This window comes from Lygodium microphyllum, chromosome 2 (genome assembly GCF_053477565.2).
Source record: "Lygodium microphyllum isolate KBCC chromosome 2, Lygodium_microphyllum_v1.1.10, whole genome shotgun sequence".
Classification (NCBI taxonomy): Eukaryota; Viridiplantae; Streptophyta; class Polypodiopsida; order Schizaeales; family Lygodiaceae; genus Lygodium; species Lygodium microphyllum.
The window spans coordinates 2492169-2500991 of record NC_141136.1 but is presented as its reverse complement, the minus strand read 5'-3'; the positions used below and the strand labels follow the sequence as shown (position 1 = coordinate 2500991).

Genomic DNA, 8823 nt, shown 5'->3' with positions numbered 1-8823 from the left:
ACGTTATGGAAAAAAATATACCTTGTTGCTTGGATTCTTTTACCATACAACGACCTCATCCTCGTTTGAGACTCTCAATATTTCTAAGAGCCTAAAATAGTTTTCTTTTGTTGATAAGATTTGATGTGTTTCTCCAATGAATGAATCCTCTGTTGATAGCCCTCTAGCTTCTTAGTAACTCATTGTGATGTTTTGATAAAAGATGGTTCTCCAATTTGAGGACATCCTTTTCTGCAACTAAGTTAAGTGTATAACCTATAACCCATTATAACTATCACCAATGAACCTCAACACTGAATAACAATTATAGAAAGGCAGAGTGCTATTTTTGCTAGGATCTTTGGGATATAGCTTGCCATCTAACCAAAGATCAAGATTCTTCTTTCCTTCAAACCTGAGTATATATTTTATAGACTCTATAATAGTAACGGATTTTGTTCTCCTCCTTATTGGTTCATACTTACTATTCAACTCAATATGAAGATGATAGAGAGGTCTTTTACTAGAGCTAAAAAGATCATTGGATGATTGATCCATAGCTAAGGAGTGATTAGAAGATTGGATTGAAAAACTATGTGAATTAGAAACAAGAAGGAAAACAAAGAAGAAACTAGTAAGGATAGGAAAGAAAGAAGAGAGTGAGAATGGAGGGAAGTAATCAAACATCAAACAAAATTCAAATTGAATATTAGTTTTCACTTTAATGAGGATGAGTCATATAACCTGGATTTTGTAAGTCCTGCATCTCTCCAAACCGTTTAGCATGACTCATCATATGATAAGATGCACCTAAATCAATATACCATACATCATCATATTTCCACTTTCTTCCTGTAATAGCATTCATCATATACTGTGCATAACAAACAAGCACTCATTTTTGTCTTCATTATGTCGTGAAGACGATACATAGTTTCTTTGCTGCAATTTACCACTACGGATATCATTCTTCTTAGTATAACAATGGGCTGCAATATGATCTATTTTTTCACAATAGTGACAAACAATACCAAAATTTCTGGAATCTCTATTCTACCATCCACCTCTTCTTGTAGAGTTCCCCTTGCATCTAAAGTTTCCATGGCCTTCTAAAACCTGTATTTCACCGAATTGTTGATTTAACATATTTTGTTGGTTATTGCTAGCACGTCCTATACCATGTTCTCTTGAAGAGGATCTGCCACACGTCCCCTTCCTGAACTTGATTAAAATTCTTAGACATGTTCACCATTTCTTTCGGATGAGTCACCCTGTATATTGATCTCTTCGGTAATCATAAGATAAAACAACTCATCAAAATCTAGAAATGGCTTCCATATATATACAAAAATGACAAATGATTTCCAAGCCTTCTTATTATTAAGGCCATCCAAAGTAGATGAAATCAAATCATAATCATCAAGCATTGCATCAAATCGTTGTCAAAGCATCTGCAATGCTCCTCACCTTCAAAACATACTCATTGATAGACATTTTCCCTTTCTTAAAAGTATTCAACTCTTGCTTGAGTTGAATCTTACATGCCTTTGTATTTATTAAAAACATGTTCTCAAAATTTGTCCAAGTTGTATGTGAAGTTTATGCATTACTGATATGTCCTAGCATAGTATTATCAATGATTTCAGATAGCCAATACATCACCTTTTTGTTCTTTGCATTCCATTTTTTTTACATCTTCAATTCATCTACAATCATAGGGATACTCAACTCTAACTCCTTTTCTTCACCTAAAACAAACTCATAAAGGCCCTTTCCAATAAGGAAGTTCGTTACACGGAATTTCCACAAAGGGTAGTTGTTCTTGTCCAACTTCTCACAATGATGGGATTTCAATTGTTCTCTACCATTGTCACAAAAATGATACAAAATAGCAAGCAAGTCTTTGACAACCTTTCACAACAAGTGCACGGCAATACACCAAGTAACCTTTTTCACTTATTACTCAATAGTACATGTAATCTGCAAATTGTTTGCAGATAAAACTTATGTTTGCTTCTTGGAAAACACCTCATAAAGTATAGATTCAAAACTTGCAAACTATGGAGTGCTATTATTTAGCAAGCTCTTCATTTGGAGCTTTTTAAGTGCTTCTTGAAGCTTTTTGGTCATCACTTGGATTTTTTTGGTTATTTTATGGAGCTTTTTGTTTGATTATGTTATCGCTTTGAATTTAATTATTTTGCAATTGCAAACTAATTAGATCAATTATATTAGGATGTTGAATTGCAAACTAATCGCAAACTATTGAATGCTTTGATCTCTAACAAAAAATAGGTATGCAACTACTTCTAAAGCATGAACTTTTAGCATAATTTTATAAGTTTATGAAGTAATCCCAATTTAAGTGAGATCCAAAATCCATAGAGTCATACATAATTCCTGAGCATCATCAAGCCCCATGGCATGCACTACCAATACAAGCCATCATATTAAAAATAATGCAACTACAAATCATGTGAAATCATCATCGTCACTAGGATGAACAGATGGCGGTCCGCATGCCACATCAACCAAGCACTGGTTGTAGAGGCTAAAATCACCCTCAAGGCACATGCAAAAATGATGCATCTCTGTGCATGCTCTACCAAGGCTGCCACAACCTGAAAAAATATCCAGCACATAGTTGAGATCCTCTGTGAACGTAGCAAGGAGCCACCTACAAAAGAAACCATTTAGTAACATCCATAACAAAATCATGACATATCTCAATGCAAAGTATAAACCAGTCTGAGAGTGTATAACGCACCTATAAAAAACTAATGATCTTTCTGCACCCCCTCGAACCTCTACACCATCCACATAAGTGTGCTCAAATGATGTGCCCTGGAGGTCTATCTCGAAGAGGAAGCTACGAGAGGCAGGAAACCTGTATGGGCTAACCCTCTCGCCAGCCTCTCTATCATATGAAGGGACATGCATCCCTCGATAAAACAAGCCAATAGTAAGGTCCATGACCTAGCAATGCAGAATCATCTTGTTAGCTACTTAAACATTTATTTTAAAAAGTTACAAGTTTGTCTTCAACACACTTACCTCCTCTCGAGTATCAGGGTATCTATATCCACCCTCACACACGAGAGTCCATGTGCGATGGAGCTTCAATCCAATGGCACGAGCTCCTCTAAGCACTTTTCCAAAGTGTTGTACAAGTCCCAAAGTCACCAAGAACCCCTCATCTGCCAAGAATCTATGGGCTAGGTCCATGACACCTTTGACAAGTGTACTAGAAAATGTATTCCATTCGGGAATCCCTTTCAAATGTAAAGATGTATAAGACCATGCAATATCACATGAGTTTATAAACTAAACTAATGCAAGCACATATACCTTCTGCCTCTAGGCCAACAACAAGCAAAGATGTAGGAAAATCTGTAAACAACAACTTCTTAGCAACCTCATATGATGGGACACCATTACACTGGTAAGAGTTGATGGTATTTCCCTCCATGAAGCGCTTAATGCTAAAATTGAAAACACAATAACAAAGCATAAGTAACCATTACAATAGATGTGTATATAGAGAATGGTGATAAAATATACCCATCCAATGCAAAATCGTCGAGATTGATGTCACGTCTATCAACAGAGCATCTACCATAGTTTGGTATTGAAATCCTATCATCAAAATAAAGTTTACTTACAAATGTTGATGTTGGCTAAATGTTAAGACTCAGAATGTAAAGCTAGAAATCTACATACCTGTCTTGCGTATAGCGGGACGTTTACAAGACTCTTGTATAGGCTCTGATGACTGAGTCATGAACGACATAGCCCGAGAAGGTCTAGTATGTTGCAAAGATCCCTCAAAGTGACCCTTACTTTTTTCCTTTTCTTTCCAAATGCTATGCATGTCAAAACCATCTTTTTTGCCTAAAGTTGTAAAGAAAAATAGGAAGGAAAGCAAATTATTTAGTGTTGTGCATAGAAATTACTCTATTTTGTTCCAGAAATCCTGCATATAAGGCAAGTATTACTAAAACAAATAGCTAAGAGCAAGAGTTACCACATATTTACTATGTTTGGCTCTCAAAGTACTTACTCTCTCTTAATTCAATCTCTTGCCGTGGAATGTCATCCAATGGATAGTCTATCCACCATGGACAAATACGCATTTCCCATTCCGACAGACCCCTCTCAAGCAGTGCTTTTGAGAACATACAATTTTCACATCCCAAGTCCATCCACTCCTCCACTAGAGGAGGGAGGCTTTCTAGCACTCCACTTTCCTGTAGACTACGCAACCATCTTTTCCAAAAACATAAGAGTAAACAACAAAAGCACTCTTAAGTTAGAATACATTTGTACATATGGTATTTAGAAAATATGGTTTCTTTATACTAGAAATACCTGTATACCACCCTCTTGCTTGATTGTGTGAGCTCTGGAACCTTCTCAGAGTCTCCAACATTCTTCATTTCACCAAAAATATTTGCAAATGCCTTTAAAATATGTAAACGTCTTTGGCCTTTTAAAAAAACATCAAAGCCTCCTGGAATCTCAGTGCCATCAACTTGTAAGCTCCTGATCAATAAGGAGCATTCTCCAATCATATGAAACCAATACACCTCTTGCTTCATGTAGCTACGAAATCTCCTTACATCCGCAAAGTGTGACATAGTGGAGTCCTTTGCCTTTGTGACAGTCATGAGAAGTAAAATCTCCATTTTTCTAATATATTGGTTATTGAACAAAACATAACTTCAATATTGTTGAACCAAATTATGTTCAATTCCAAAAAATAAGAGAACATTAGTCCATGAGGAAAACATACCTCTCCGCAGCAATATTAGCACTACAAATGGCATACAATTTGTCCTTGATAATAGCCATCATGTTCTTTTCATCCCAATTCAATGCAAACAAGACAGAAAATAAATCCTCTCCATGCGCAGGATTAGCTATTCCAAGGTACTTGTATCCTTTGTCCCTCAATTTATCTTGCTCTTTGTTTATGAATTGTTTTCTTTTTGCCTCATAATTTGCCTTTGGCAATGCAAGCTCCTTGAGGCGGGCCTCCTCTTTGAGTATGGCAGAGTTATAGTCATCCTAAATAGAAAAACCAATCCACTATTCTTGATCATGGTTAAATTCAAGATACCACAATTTGTTATGCTGAAAACTAAAATACTATACCAAACTTTTTACCTTCCACACCAAAAGCGATATTAGCAAACATGGGTTCTTGTACCATGGATCATTGCCATGGTTACTTTTTCCCTCAATTTCATACTCTATTTCAGCCCACCGTCTTTGAGAAGGGCTCATCCTTTCCAAAATGCTTTGTTTATCAGCAATGACAAACTTTTGGAACATGAAAATTTCATGGCCTAGGTTGGGTTTGACATGTGCTCTTGTTACACTACAACATTGAAAATTGTCTTTAAATTTTAAGATTCACACATAAATAAAACCTATTCACATTCACATAACTAATAAATGAAACCTATTGGCATTCACACGTAAATGAAACCTATTGGTATAAATAAAATATCTTGACATTCACACATAAATTATCTTTATATTTTGAGATTCACACATAAATAAAAACTATTGGCAATATTCACACACAATTGATGATCTATTAACCCATTTGAAAAAGTTAATAGTGATAAGTATACTTACGCATTTGATGTATCCAATGCTAACAATAGTTCTCCTTCTTTCTTCTTCTCCACTTGAATGAATTGACATAGAACTCTAATATGTCGCGAAATATCTTCATTATAAACTACATACATCAAATAATAAAATAAATAATTAGTCAAAGAAGGAAGTATCATCACAATAAACAAGAGAAAGCAAGACAATGCATAGTTACCTTCCTTTATCCTCTTCATCCATGTCTTCAACCTATGATTACCGTCCCATACCAAAAACTTGCGCCCTCTTAACTCAGCCCACTCATCAGTCAATTCATCTTCAAACCTTTGGTTAACTTCTCTCCAAAGAGGGCCCCACTCTTCCAAAATTTGGGGAGATACATCCATTAGCTCACCAGTGGGCCTTCTCAAAGAAACCAAAAATTTTCCCATTGTTTCCATATACAAAGCATTATCGAAAGATGAAATCAACCATGTAGCAGAACTAGATGCAAGCCTTATAGCCTCATAGGGCACAAGTCTACACAAAGGGATAGGAGGAGGAGAAGTAGACCTCGTTACAAAAAATGAGGCCAACACATCTGACATAAGCCCAAACTTGACATTCTCTCCAATGTGTCTATCATGCTCACTGACCTCTTTCTTTTCTTCATTAGCAACATCCTCATTCACCTCTTCATTTTCCTCATGTACAGTTTGCAAATCTAAAGACCTCCCCTGTGTTGTTTCACCACACTCCGTGGTGGTAGTGTGGGTGCTCATAGGATCAGCATGAATGTCATTGCTTGCTTCATCCATGCTATCCTCAAGCGCTTCATCATTAATGAAAGGACATTTTTTCCTTGGTTTTCCACCCTTGTTATTTGGAGATTCAGAGAATGCACGGGAGGATGCTTCTTGATCGATACTTACTAGTCTATTGCATAGACAGGATCTTAACCTTGTAATTGGAGTATCTACAAAAATAATTTGAAAATAGAATATAATATTTATATGAAACTTTAAAAGAGTTGCTTAACCATTAAGAATAGAATATGTAAATTTAAAAGAGTGATTGAATGACTTACTTGGACGGCCCCTTTTGCTTTGACCTCTCCTACCACCACCACGCCGACCTCTAGCCATGCTCAGAAGCACTAAAACAAACCACAAATCATTTTAAAAATGAAGACAACTCAACTAAATCACATTTTCTATTAATTAATCTCCACCAAAATATGACCATTTGACGCAGACAACACACTTTAATATCATTTGTTATTTGGTTTTAATAAATGTATTAAATTTTCTTAATCATTTGAATCTCCTGACCACATTTTCACCCCCGCATCCCCAAAGGGGGGATACTCCCAACCCCTTGTTCCTGTCTGCGTTGACGCAGACAATGCTGAGTGTTTGACAATTTCCAATCCAAAAAAATCAAATCATGTCACACTTATTTCTTTAGGATGATTTGTGTACGATTTAAAAATGGTTTAATTTTTCATGCCTTGGATTCGCGCGGTTTACACCCACTCTATATGGAGGGGGGGTGTAGGGGGGGCATCAGCCCCCCTACTAGTGTCGCCGGGGGGTTCCAAGGGGGGCCGACAGCGCCCCCGAAGCCAAAAATTGTAGGTAACTTGGCTATAGAAGAGGTTTAAGAGGCAGTTTAGGGAGGAGTAGTGGTTTAAGGATGAGGGGCTCAGAGGGGAGTGGTTTAGGGAGCAGGGACTGAGAGGGGAGTGGTTTAAGGAGGAGGGGCTGAGAGGGGGGCGGTTGTGTACTACCCGCCCCATTTCATAAGGTACCATGCCCTCCCACCAGGTCGTCTGCGTTGACGTAGACAGCGGGCGGGTACTGAGGGTTCCCTCTCCTCGCCTTTTCCCTCTCCTCCTCCTCCCTCCAAAGGGGGATGTGCCCAACCCCCGAGAGTTGTCTGCGTTGACGCAGATAGCCCCGGGTGTCCCAAAGGTCTCCTCCTCTCCCATTTTTTCAGTTTACCGTCTCCTTCTCTACCTCCCCTTTCCTTCTCTCCCCTCCCATTGTTATCCTCTCATTGTCTACCTGCTCTTCCATTTCTTTCAGTCATGGAGGAAAAATGAAACTTAAAATATAGATTTTCAGCCATAAGGATGGAGTGTGGAGCTTACCCGGTGAGTTTGATGGAGAATGTTGATCTTGTTTGAGCTTGTTGCAGGGGCTACTCTCCTTCTTGCTTCTTCTTTATGCCTTCCAACTTGCAATGGGAGAGAAGAAGAGGGAAACAAAAGAGAAAAGGAAGAAGAAGAAGAAGAAGAAGAAGAAGAAGAAAAAGAAGGACAAATAAGAAGATATGTTTAAACCATTACACACAACTTTCAATGGCAAGTAGTATGTGCATATTGAACATCCATCATGAGAGAATGTTTCTCTCGAACATCGAAAAATTATTTACTAAAAAATGTAAATGCTGACGGCGCCTGACATCTGACAAAATAAAACGTGCTTATAAAAATATGTGCTACAACACGACATGATTTTCGAAAAGACATGATTTACTTTCGAAAATACATGTTTTTAAAAAAATTATTTAACTAAATCTTGTGATTTTTCAATATGTAGACTTTTTTTAATGATTTGGTTCATTAATGGACTGATTCGCAACTTCAACCGTCACTAAGAACTTGCCCATGGAGTAAGAGCTCGTTTAATCCATATTTGGTGGGGGTAACGGGCTATTATTTCTACGTTCAAAGAAATTGATAAACAATAGGCATGCTATTAGATATAATATTTCGCCTTTATAGCTCCATTGTTTGCTGAGTTTCAAACCGGCTTTTGTGAGAGACTATGGCAGAAGTTACTCTTCAATGGTCAATCGGCTCCGAATCAATGGAACGTGTTGTGCCCCTGAGGGATGGAAAGATTCTTGTGAGCTCTTATTTTCTTCAATCACTTCTACCCCCTGACCGGAAGCTGGTAGGTTTGTATGCTATTTTCCAACTTGATGCTTACAGTGAAGAGATCGCGGTTCATGGCCAACCGGATATCAATGGTGCGGAGCAATTTTTGCTCGATTCTTCTCTTTCATGTCAGTATAAAATAGTACATTGTGATACCACTTTCACCATGGACCAAGATGAAGGACTACACACTGTAGAAAATAGCAAACAAGCTCATTCACTTTCAGGACCTATTGTAGACATTACATCCGATTCCTTCGCAGAAACTAATATCTTCCCTGATGCTACTTCGAGAATTA

General features: G+C 37.6%; 1 long non-coding RNA gene across 1 annotated transcript; it reads right to left on the bottom strand.

Annotated features, from left to right (window-relative positions):
- Positions 1-3837: 3837 nt before the first annotated feature.
- On the bottom strand, positions 3838-4444 carry LOC148039417 (uncharacterized). Its single transcript, XR_015688296.1, has 2 exons — positions 4348-4444; positions 3838-4245 (listed from the first exon to the last, which is right to left on the bottom strand). It is a non-coding gene; the product is annotated as an uncharacterized LOC148039417 (long non-coding RNA).
- Positions 4445-8823: the final 4379 nt, after the last annotated feature.